This window comes from Petromyzon marinus, chromosome 24 (genome assembly GCF_048934315.1).
Source record: "Petromyzon marinus isolate PM22_M1 ecotype Great Lakes invasive population chromosome 24, UKy_Petmar_22M1.pri1.0, whole genome shotgun sequence".
In the NCBI taxonomy this organism is placed as follows: domain Eukaryota; kingdom Metazoa; phylum Chordata; class Hyperoartia; order Petromyzontiformes; family Petromyzontidae; genus Petromyzon; species Petromyzon marinus.
The window spans coordinates 18,373,656-18,386,374 of NC_133690.1; the positions used below are offsets into that span (position 1 = coordinate 18,373,656).

The 12,719-nt window shown below is 56.1% G+C and overlaps 1 protein-coding gene across 8 annotated transcripts in view; it reads right to left on the bottom strand.

Moving 5' to 3' along the window:
- PLEKHA7 (pleckstrin homology domain containing A7) overlaps nucleotides 1-12,719 on the bottom strand; it is a 90,987-nt gene that overhangs the window by 38,481 nt on the left and 39,787 nt on the right. Inside the window, exon 1 of one of the 8 annotated variants that reach the window (XM_076069497.1) lies at nucleotides 1,208-1,721. The exons of the other annotated variants lie outside the window; for them this stretch is intronic. The gene's annotated coding sequence lies outside the window, so the exon portion shown is untranslated. Of the gene's footprint in view, nucleotides 1-1,207; nucleotides 1,722-12,719 lie in introns of those variants that run through there. 8 annotated transcript variants of the gene reach the window in all.

The window sequence follows — 12,719 nt, forward strand, 5'->3', positions numbered from 1 at the left end:
GTGAGAGATGCGGTGGACGTGAGTGATGATGGTGGTGATGGGGAGGGTGATGGGGAGCGGTGGCGCAGTGGTTAACGCGACGCGCTATGAACCCGGTGTCCGCTGACGGCCCACACCAGTGGCGATTATCTAAAACGGTTCTGTGCATCTCCCAGGTCGACTCAGCCTCAAATGAGTACCTGGTGCGGTGTGTAGTACACATCGTAGTGTGTAGTACACATCGTAGTATCATGGTAAGCCTTTTCGGGAGACGGGGGGGGGAGTGCCCGGGTATTGGCGTCCCCACGAGATGCACGCGACCGGGTCGCGACCGGGTCGCGTGCATCTTGGGTCGCGTGCATCTGCTTAGCTTCCCAGATCCCACGAGTCCAAGCAGAGTGACTAAGTCTCCATGTCAAACCACACACACACACGTGTACAACACACACGTGTACAACACACACGTGTACAACACACACGTGTACAACACACACGTGTACAACACACACGTGTACAACACACACGTGTACAACACACACGTGTACAACACACACGTGTACAACACACACGTGTACAACACACACGTGTACAACACACACGTGTACAACACACACGTGTACAACACACACGTGTACAACACACACGTGTACAACACACACGTGTACAACACACACGTGTACAACACACACGTGTACAACACACACGTGTACAACACACACGTGTACAACACACACGTGTACAACACACACGTGTACAACACACACGTGTACAACACACACGTGTACAACACACACGTGTACAACACACACGTGTACAACACACACGTGTACAACACACACATCAAAACAACACACACACGTGTACATTACACACACACGTGTACAACACACACACGTGTACATCACACACACGTGTACATCACACACACACACGTGTACATCACACATACGTGTACGACACACACACGTGTACGACACACACACGTGTACATCACACACACACACGTGTACATCACACACATACACACGTGTACATCACACACATACACACGTGTACATCACACACATACACACGTGTACAACACACACGTGTACAACACACACACGGCCATTGTGCGGTATGCAAAAATAAATCCATCAGCAGTTCCTGCAGAACTGCCATTGTGTGCCTCCTCTTGCCTTAGAGGCCACCATTCCTCATAGATCTGAGCAAAACGTGACCCACTCACACCGTCAGCAGCAGCAGCGATGCAGCGACAGACACACTGTGGACCGGTTTCACCCGAGTGAAGACTCATCAGCAACAGCCTCGGTCTCCATCCGGCATCTTTGCCAAGGTGTGTCCGTGTTCATCGCCGCCACCACCCCGCCCGTCTCGCCTTGTGCGTCGCGGGGTTTGCTTCATCTCTCGCGGCGTCTCCGCTGTGCACGCGACCCTCGTCGCCAGCGAGCGAGCGAGCGAGGGAGGGAAAGTGCCCAGGCGAGAGGCGGCAGCTGACGCCGGGGGGTGGGGGGGGAGAGATTGACAACAGCGCTCCTCCGCGCTCTCTCCCGTCCAGGTGGTTTACCAAACGTCATTGTTCCACGTCGCCATCATGAGACTTCTCTCCCCTCTGTCTCTCTTCAGTTTACGATCAGAGGAAACAAGAAGATGCTCGGTGTAGGCGGCACTTTGCTTCGTTCATCATTTCGGTTGTTTGTTTGTTTTATGCTTTGCTTTATGTAACCCCCCCCCACCCCCTTTTTTAAATGAAAGATTTAACAAAATATTTCTCGCTCTGCTCTCCTTACCCCTTCCCTCCGTCTCCCCCCTCCGTCTCTCCCCCCTGTCTCTCCCCTCCGTCTGACACGACGGTCAAGTTCACGCAGCGAGCGACGTCGCGTTCAAAGTGAGCCCGACTATCTCTCTGTCTGCTGGCGAGACACGTGGAGGATGCCGGGTCCGCTTCTGTTGTGGTTCGAGCGAGCCTCACTGCTGATGAGACACGGAAAGAGGAAGCTGGACCAATTGCTGGCGCACCCTCAAGAAGAAGGAAGGCCGCGTGGCTGATGGGATGTATGAACATATTTATATAGAGAGATATACGCGTTTATTTAATCATTTATTCGGAGGGACATATGAAGGTAACGTGTGACACGAGACAGGGAATGGCGGCGCGGATGAGGTAGGAGTCCAGGGTTCAGTGGGTCCCGGTGGGGGGTGAAGCATGGGTACGTTAGGGGGTCCCGGTGTGGGATGAGAGAGGGGGATCATCGGCGTTGTGTGTGGGGGGAGTGGGTGGGAGGGAGGGGGTTCATTACACGATCTGCCCGCGTCCCGTGATGCTCACAGAGCGCCGTTGTTTCTCTCCGGTGAGGGAAACAGATAAATAACGAGGGAAGAGACGCGAATTCTCGCTCGGCCACTCTCGGCACCCAGGCTCCCCCCGTGAAGGACGACCCCGGGACCACGTTCCGCCATTCACACCCCCGGGGGGGGGGGGGGGCTCAAGTTTGGGGGAGGGTCATACACACATTTAAAATTTACATTGTGCACAGTTTTATTGTGCTCTAAGAGAGAGAGAGAATGATGTGAGTGATTTGAATGGGTGGGTGAGTTCGTGGGTAACTGGTTGTGTTTGGTGGGTGGGTGAGTTGGTGTATGAGTTTCGCGTGTAGGTGAGTGATTGCGTGAGTAACGAGGCGAGTGAATGGGTTGAGTGAATGTGCGGGTGAGTGTGCACGATGGAGTGAGTTGATTGGTTGTATGGGTGAGTGTGTGCACGATGGAGTGAGTTGATTGGTTGTATGGGTGAGTGTGTGCACGATGGAGTGAGTTGATTGGTTATGGGTGAGTGTGTGCACGATGGAGTGAGTTGATTGGTTATGGGTGAGTGTGTGCACGATGGAGTGAGTTGATTGGTTATGGGTGAGTGTGTGCACGATGGAGTGAGTTGATTGGTTGTATGGGTGAGTGGGTGATATCTTGTGCCCTGCAGTGTGGTGGTCGAGTGAGTTAAGTGGGTGTGTGAGTGTTTCAAGAAAAGGCGGTCCTGCACAGATGCCATATTTTCCGTCCGTCTGCTACAGCAGAGGTGTAGGGAATTCCAGCAAGACCTACATCTCTGCTTTATTGACCTGGTCAAGGCCTATGATACCATCAGTAGGCCTGGGCACTGGGTTGTTCTTCGTGCTTTTGGTGTCCCTGACCCTCTGCTCACGATCATTAAGGACCTTCATGATGGTGAGCGGGCCCGGGTAAAACTACGTGGCCGGGAGTCCGAGCCATTCCCTGTACACCTTGGGGTGCGACAGGGATGTCCTCTGGCTCCCACATTATTTAACATCTATTTTGACTACGTAGTTCGTGAAGCCTTCAATAGCTGTACCGGGGGAATCTCCATATGGTACAGATATAATGGGAGGCTGGTCGATGCCCGGGTGCGGTCAAGGGATGGCTCCCTATTGCTCAACCACGTTATGTATGCCGATGATTTGGTAATAGCTGCTCATTCAGAGGAGGAGTTGGAGACGCTGCTGCTGAGACTGGAGTGTGCCACGAAGAGATGGGGCCTTACCATCAGCCCCACCAAAACTAAGCACCTGCCTGGGTATTTTGTACCATCGGACACTCCACCCCCACAACTCCCAATCGGTGATGGGGCAGTTGTGGAGAGTTTCCCATACCTGGGCAGTGTGCTTACGACCGGCTCCAGTTTAACAGCAGAGGTCTCACTCCGAATCAGTCGAGCGGCAATATCTTTTCATCGGTTGCGTTATGCTGTGTGGAAACTACCTGGTCTGTCGCTCCGCACTAAGCTTCAGGTCTTCTCGGCCACGGTCATTCCCTCCCTTCTCTACGCTTGCGAAACGTGGACCCCCCTAATGGAACATCTTCGCCGGTTAGAAACATTTAGGCTGGCCTGCCTACGATCCATCCTGGGTTTAACCAGACTGGATTGTGTGAGGAGCTCACAAATCCTTGAAAGATCTGGGCAAGGTCCCATCGGTGAGCTCCTCCGGCAGGCAAGGCTGCGTTGGTTGGGTCATGTAGCCCGCATGCCCAGCCACTGCATGCCCGAAACAGCTTTTGTTCGGCCGGATCGAGGGGGCTAAACGGGCGCAGCACGGGCTAGAGAAGAGATGGAGTGATGTGGTACAGGAGGACGTGGACCTGAGTGGACTTGCCGATGACTGTAACCAGCGGTGTCAAGATCGGCCTCTGTGGAGGAGGCTCGTGAAGGACGCTACTGGGCAGTTGGAGGCAGTCGCCCTCCAACAACAACGGAGGGCGGAGGAGCGATGCTCACAACAACGAGCGGAGCGCCAGGTGGCTAAAGCACAGCAGGTTGGCACAGTAGGGGGCACAGGTGATGCATCAGCCAGTCATCTCAGTCATCTCAGTCAGTCGACCCGTGGCATCTGCTGGGTCTGCCCCGTAGCCTCAAGGTGCACATGACCTGGCACAAGCGTCGTGGTGACGTCACCGCCACTTAGTGGCGAATTGCGGTTGTTGTGTGTGTGAGTGTGTGAGTGAGTGTGTGAGTGTGTGTGTGTGTGAGTGTGTGAGTGAGTGAGTGTGTGGGTGTGTGAGTGTGTGAGTGAGTGAGAGTGAGTGTGTGGGTGAGTGAGTGTGCGCACTATTGAGTTGGTTCAGTGGGCGGGTGAGTGGGTGGGCGGTGGCGGTGTTGGAACACAGTGCGGATGAGATACGTAACGACCGGCGTGGCGAGGTATGGTCACGGAGCCAAGGGTAGCGGGAGAGACCAATCAAGGATTCACGAACGCGCACCGTGAGATCGCTCGCCCCTAACTCACTCACGGGACATCCTGGCTGGCTCGTCACCTCGGATCTCAATAGCACGTGATTTACCGCTCGCTGCCCCGGTGGAGTTTGGCTTTCGCGAGGTAAAATAAGACTGCACAATGCTCCGTTTTAGCGGCGGCAGCAGCAGCAGCGAGCGATGTGAACTCACGCGGAACTCCGTGAGCCAAGCGAAACCTCGATGCCAATGTTTTTCAGCAGCGTTCGTTTACAAGTTGCGAGTTCGATTTACAACGCGGATTTGTGCGGCGTGTAAATGAGACCGCATCCCAAGAGAGAGAGGACGTCTGTGTGATTCCTTCGGCTCTCTGCGTGATCCCTAAGGCTCTCTATGTGAGTCTATGACGTCTGAGAGAGTCTACGTCTCTCTGTGCGAGTCTACGGGTCTCTATGTGAGTTTATGGCTCTCTGTGTGAGTCTATGGCTCTCTGTGAGTATATGGCTCTCTGTGTGAGTCTATGGCTCTCTATGTGAGTCTACGGGTCTCTGTGTGAGTCTATGGCTCTCTGTGTGAGTCTACGGCTCTCTGTGTGAATCTACGGGTCTCTGTGTGAGTCTACGGGTCTCTGTGTGAATCTACGGGTCTCTGTGTGAGTCTACGGGTCTCTGTGTGAGTCTACGGGTTTCTGTGCGAGTCTACGGGTCTCTGTGTGAGTCTACGGCTCTCTGTGCGAGTCTACGGGTCTCTGTGTGAGTCTACGGCTCTCTGTGCGAGTCTACGGGTCTCTGTGTGAGTCTACGTTGCCCGAGCACTGTGCTGCTGTACGCACAGTACTTTAGTGCTGCCTTGACAAGTGCCAAGCCCTTTCCCATCACCAGGAGACCCCCCCTCCCGCCCCCACAGCAACACCTGACTGCTTCTGCAGTTCAAACAAAGCTCCTTCGCTCAGTGCCGCCCCTTGAGATGAACACCCCTCAACGGCCCTCTCCCTCCCCCTCTCTCCCTCACCCCTCTCTCTCTCTCACCCCTCTCTCCCTCACCCCACTCCCTCTCTTCCTGACCCATCTCCCTCTCTCCCTCACCCTCTCTCCCTCCCCCTCTCCCCCTCCCCCTCTCTCCCTCACCCCTCTCTCACTCACCCCTTCTCCCTCACCCCTCTCTCACTCACCCCTTCTCCTTCACCCTCTCTCCCTCACCCCTCTCTCCCTCACCCTCTGTCCCTCACCCCTCTCTCCCTCACCCTCTCTCCCTCCCCCTCTCCCCCTCCCCCTCTCTCCCTCACCCCTCTCTCACTCACCCCTTCTCCCTCACCCCTCTCTCACTCACCCCTTCTCCTTCACCCTCTCTCCCTCACCCTCTCTCCCTCACCCTCTCTCCCTCCCCCCTCTCTCCCTCACCCTCTCTCCCTCGCCCTCTCTCCCTCCCCCCTCTCTCCCTCACCCCTCTCTCCCTCACCCCTCTCTCCCTCCCCCCTCTCTCCCTCACCCCTCTCTCCCTCACCCTCTCTCCCTCCCCCCTCTCTCCCTCACCCTCTCTCCCTCGCCCTCTCTCCCTCCCCCCTCTCTCCCTCACCCCTCTCTCCCTCACCCCTCTCTCCCTCCCCCCTCTCTCCCTCACCCCTCTCTCCCTCACCCTCTCTCCCTCCCCCCTCTCTCCCTCACCCCTCTCTTCCTCCCCCCTCTCTCCCTCACCCTCTCTCCCTCCCCCTCTCTCCCTCACCCTCTCTCCCTCACCCTCTCTCCCTCACCCTCTCTCCCTCACCCTCTCTCCCTCACCCTCTCTCCCTCACCCCTCTCCCTCACCCCTCTCTCCCTCACCCCTCTCTCCCTCACCCCTCTCTCTTTTTTTTACGATCAGAGGAAACAAGAAAGCTCGGTGTAGTTGGCACTTTGCTTCGTTCATCATTTCGTTTTTTTCATTGCTTTGCTTTACGTGCCCCCCCCCCTCTCTCTCTATCCCTCTCTCTCCCTTTTTTTAATAAAGATTTCCTTTTTTTTTACAGTCACAATTGTACACACAATGATGCAACGTACAACTATGAAAGAAAATAATATGCCATTTAATAGATAATTGCATTCCAATCAAATATGTCCACATACATTATCCCTAACCAGGCTTAACCAGCCAAAGTAAATATGCTGTGTTTAGCTTTAAGCAAGATCTGTACATGGAGTTTTTTTAAGACCTTGTGAAATAATTTAGTTCGCTTAATGTCTTGGTAGTTTCATGTCATGTCAGAAATGTTCTTCTATGCAAGGATGTCAATGAGTGAATATCTCATTGTGGTGGCGATGGCGCTGGGCTGCGCCTCATTCAGCTTAAAGATGCTCTCGATAACCGACAGCTCTGTGCGTGTTGTGTCCAGCTCGCAGAATGCGCACAGTCGTTCACCACCATTCCACCCCTCCCAACAGCCCGCACCGGCCTGGGGCAGTGGCGCGAGATTCGAGCAACGGTACCACCACCAGCACCCCGGGCTTCCAGCACACACAGCTCATCAGCGAGCCCACAACCTCCAGCACCAGCACCCCGGGCTTCCAGCACACACAGCTCATCAGCAAGCCCACTACCACCAGCACCAGCACCCTGCCCCCGGGCTTCCAGCACACACAGCTCATCAGCGAGCCCACAACCTCCAGCACCAGCACCCTGCCCCCGGGCTTCCAGCACACACAGCTCATCAGCGAGCCCACAACCTCCAGCACCAGCACCCTGCCCCCAGGCTTCCAGCACACACAGCTCATCAGCGAGCCCACCACCACCAGCACCAGCACCCTGCCCCCAGGCTTCCAGCACACACAGCTCATCAGCGAGCCCACAACCTCCAGCACCAGCACCCTGCCCCCAGGCTTCCAGCACACACAGCTCATCAGCGAGCCCACCAGCACCCTGCCCCCGGGATTCCACCACACACAGCTCATCAGCGAGCCCACCGCCTCCAGCACCCTGCCCCCGAGCTTCCACCACACACAGCTCATCAGCGAGCCCACCAACAGACCGAGTCATCGACACGGGTGGAAGAATGAAAGAGTGAAGTTCACGGGAACAGGTGCCGTGCTAGTGGCTATAGAAGAGTGACAGGGAGGTGACTGGCAGCCGGTGAAGCTGTGAACCTCCCAGACTCATCGAGGTCACGGCAGTTCCTCGTGCTCCCCCTCCTGCACCCCCCCCACCACCACCAGACCGGTACCCAGGTAGCCCCCTCCCCTCCACCCCCGCCCCTCCTTGCCCCCTCCAACTGCTCCCTCCCCATGTGGGGGGGGGGGGTTCTGTCGGAATCTCGTCCGCTAACGACGACTTCGCACAGCCGCATTAGGGGCGACCTCTCCGCCCGCTGACAGCAGCAGCAGCGGGGACACAACAGCAGCGGTAATGGTCTGGCAGGCGGCAGCGGACATTCCTCACCGACTTTACCGGAGCGAGGCCGCCAGCGCCAGCCACGGCCCCCCACGCACGCCCCCCCCACCACCCCATGGGCCCTCACGGCGCGCACGGCCAAGCCCGAGAACTCACTCCGCCAGGGCTTCATACCGACCCACAGACTCGCACAGAGACCCGTAGACTCGCATAGAGACCCATAGACGTCTACTTAGACGTATAGAGTTACATAGACCCACAGACTCGCACAGAGACCCGTAGACTCGCATAGAGACCCATAGACGTCTACTTAGACGTATAGAGTTACATAGACCCACAGACTCGCACAGAGACCCGTAGACTCGCATAGAGACCCATAGACGTCTACTTAGACGTATAGAGTTACATAGACCCACAGACTCGCACAGAGACCCATATACTTCCATAGAGCCCCGTAGTTTCACATCGAGACACATGCACTTTAAGAGACCCATAGGTTCACAGGGAAACCCATATACACCTGCATCGAGAACCACATACTCGCATAGACACCCGAATACTCAGAGACTCGCATAGAGACAGACTACTTAGAGTCTCGTCATAGCCTTCACGTCAGAGACCCACACAGTCACCCACACAGACCCGCACACGCGCGGCCTAGTTGCTGGGTCTCTGCGTCGGCTGGTTGCTGTGGCGCGTGGACTCTGGGCAGTCGCAGCTCATCGCGAGAGGTGGATTCTGGATGTGGGGCCGTCTCGCCACACTCTCAGCACCAGCCAACGCTACAATCAGTGGGGTTGCTACCGAGTGTGCAGGCGGTGCAACTGCGTTGGGAACCACAGGTCGAGCTACAAAGAGAGGCGGGGTGAGCGGGGGGGGGTGTAGTTCATACTTCTGTCGTGTGGAAATAGTAGCATCTACAAGGGCAGGTCGTAAAAAGATCCCCCATATAGCCTCAATATACTTTTTGGGGCAAGTGCTGTCAGCGAGTAGCACCTATGAAGGCTACCGGCACTGTGGCACAGGAGGGGGCCGGTGGCCCAGCACCACGCCCGTCGTCCGCCTTTGTCTCCCCAGTGGCGATGATTACTACACACTGCACCAGGTACTCGTTTGAGGCCGAGTCAACCTAGGGGGAGGCCCAGCACCGGTTCGGATGAGTCCGTGACTCGCCGGGTTCGTAGCGCAGCGCCTAACCGCTGCACTGCGGCTTCCCCCAGTGTGTCACGGACCCCGAGTCGGCGTAGGACTGGGAGGGCCTTGTGAGTCCCGACTGGCCAAGTCAAAAGTGAACTCAGCCCGGCAGTGCCGCGCCGAGTTCCTGGGTTGTAAATTTGGTTGCGAGGCTCCCGCCGATGACGGAGCCGGGGTTCTCAGCCCGGTCACAGATTATCGCACAAGCAACAACAACAACAAGAGTTTAGCACGTAGGAGGCTTTCGCGACCACTATTATCCACAATAGAGGTTTTTCAGATAGATCGCGTAAATATTGTGTCGTTAAACCCGCCACCACGCGACACAGCCAATTCGTAAACAACAACAACCCTACCGTGATATTTAATTGAGGCTTTTATCCTTAACTTGATTCCCAAAATCCCAGCTCCGAGAACGGGACACCACCTCCTTGTGCATGGCATGCGACGTCTACCCTGCAACAGGGTACACGAAGGCCCAACGTTATCCAGTGGTAGGGCGAGCGGCTCGCGATGCCATGGACACAAGTTCAATCCCTGTTCAGGGGCGGTTGTCACGGGACAGACCAAGGTGTTATGAGTTGGTAGAACCGCCCCCGCCATAGGAATGTGGAAAATGCGCCGCTCGCTCTCTGCAGGGCTGACTCCGACGCGTTGTTGTCAATATTGTTAAGATCCGCATGTGTTAAGGCTACACACTCCAGGCCACACTCTGAAACTGAAACATTCAACTGAAACTAAACATAGCTGGGCACTGGCTCGCACCCAAATGTAAACACCTGAGGAGCCCAGTGGAGCGCAGTGGAGCGCAGTCGAATCCAGAGGGACCCAGAGGAGGGCAGTGGAGCCCAGTGGAGCCCAGAGGGACCCAGAGGAACCCAGAGTAGCCCAGTGGAGCCCAGTGGAGCGCAGTGGAGCCCAGAGGAACCCAGCAGCCACGGGATTCAATCCCCACTTCGAGAGCCAAGCACAGGCATCGCCGTGCGGCATTCCACTCGCAGAGAAACCACCAACATCACCACCACCATCGCCACCACCATCATCGCCACCATCGCCACCAGCACCATCACCACCATCACCATCGCCACCAGCACCATCGCCACCAGCACAATCGCCACCAGCACAATCGCCACCACCACCATTGCCACCAGCACTATCGCCACCAGCACCATCGCCACCACCACCATCGCCACCAGCACCATCACCACCACCACCATCGCCACCACCACCATCGCCACCACCACCATCACCACCAGCACCATCACCATCACTACCATCGCCACCAGCACCATCACCACCACCACCATCGCCACCACCACCATCGCCACCACCACCATCACCACCACCACCATCGCCACCACCACCATCGCCACCACCACCATCACCACCAGCACCATCACCACCGCCCAGGGCGTATTCTCTCATGCACCCCTCGAGGAGGGGGGTACATATTATATTCCAGAAGCCTCGGACAGCGGCTCAGGCTGAAATTAAACCTTGCCACCACCACAACCACCACCACAACAACAACAGCCGTTATTCACCACCAAGTGGCAGAGATGTCACCACAGCGCTTGTGCCAGGCTAGGTGCCGTCACGTGAAGTGTTGACGGCTCACTGCCAACCGGAGGTCACGGGAAAAAAAACCCAGCTGTTATGGGTTTCCTACCCGAGATGATTGGCAGATGCACGACCTGTACGACTTGTGCACCCAACTAAAACAACCACCACCGCCGCCACCATCACCAGCACCACCACCGCCACCACACGTGTGCACAGTGCACAGCGCGTCTCCACGGAGCGGGGAAATCAATAGAGCGGCTTTTGTGCGTGGCGAGTGAGTGGCGCATTATTCACGACACAACGACCCTCGCTCGCTCGCTCGCCGGGCACTCTCGGCCCACCATCCCCCACGCCAGTTTCACCCCGCAGCGACACTCACTCACTCACTCACCTCCCTGGCTCACCATCACCGCACCATCACATCCCCATTCACCTTCACCACACCATCACCCATCACCCATCACCTTCACCGCGCAATACCACCTTCACTGCATCATCACCATCACATTACCATCACCCATCACCTTCACCGCGCAATACCACCTTCACTGCATCATCACCATCACATTACCATCGCCCATCACCTTCACCGAATCATCAGCTGTCATCCCGCCATCACCTATCATTTATCCATCACCGTGTCGTCACTTCAACAACATCTCGGCAGCTCTGTCCGCCTGTCTGTCACGTGGGGGTCGCGATCATTCTCGTCAAGTTGATCCGATACGATCAAACCTCACGAGAATACAACTTCACACTAAAATCCCATTGGTGTCGGACCGTCTTTTAACAACTCCCCGAGAGATTGGATCCGGCCGATGAGGCATCGGCTCGGCGACCCCGCAGGGTGCGACCCCTCACCTCCGATGAGCACGGTTTGGCTACGTACGGTGCGAAAGAAGTTCAACTTAGACACACACGCACGCATCCGGGGCAGAGTCCCTCTGCTTCCGTGGGCCCGACGCTGTGGACGTCCAACCTCGTCACAATCATAAAGGGACCTCCGGACCGCCCACAGCAACACAAACGGAACTTCGAACGGCACAGCTGCAGCCCGGCATTTACAGCTGGAAGATTAACATAGCGTCACAATAGCGCGCGGTTGTTATTATTGTTGTTTACATTGCATGCTTTTGAATGTACCGTACAGGCGACTTGGTTTGAGAAAGTCAGGCCTTGAAGATCGATTCATTGAACGTGACCTCGTGTCCTGAAGAAGCTCCCAGCACGTGGAGCAAAAACGTCGGTCAATCACGCCGAGCGCGGCTCTTCTTTTAATTGTACCAGGTAAGGCCCACTGAGCCACGTGGCTATTTTTTTAGAAACGACCTGGTCATCACAAACATGATAGCTCAACGAAGTGGCTAATCGTTTGGAAATGTATAGCAGCCAAGTACTCTAAATGCTATTTACTAAATGTGTGGGGGGGGGGGAACCGGAGGACCACGGGGATAACATTCAAACTTCAAATATACAGCAGGTATCAGGGTCGGAATCGAACCCACGACCTCCTGTATACCAGGCGAGGTAGTTAACATCTCATAGCCACTGCGGCGCCCTTTCTCCCTCGCCTCGGGCTGCATCGTCTCTCTCTCTCTGGCGGGGGGCTCCGGGTGACGAGAAATATTCATCGCTTGACACGAGGGGCGACGGCTCGAGCTGTCACGCAAGGTGACATCGCGAGGTGCTGAGCGGAGAGCCGTGGCCAAGTCTACCGCCCCAGCAGCAGCGGAGAGAGAATGTGAGAGAGAGAGAGGGAGGGGTAGAGAGAGAATTATAGGGAGAGGGGGAGAGATAACGAGAGAGAGAATTATAGAGAATGAGAGAGAAGGAGAGATAGAGAGAGGGAGGGGGGGGGGGCTCAGTCACTGCGAGGCTCCCC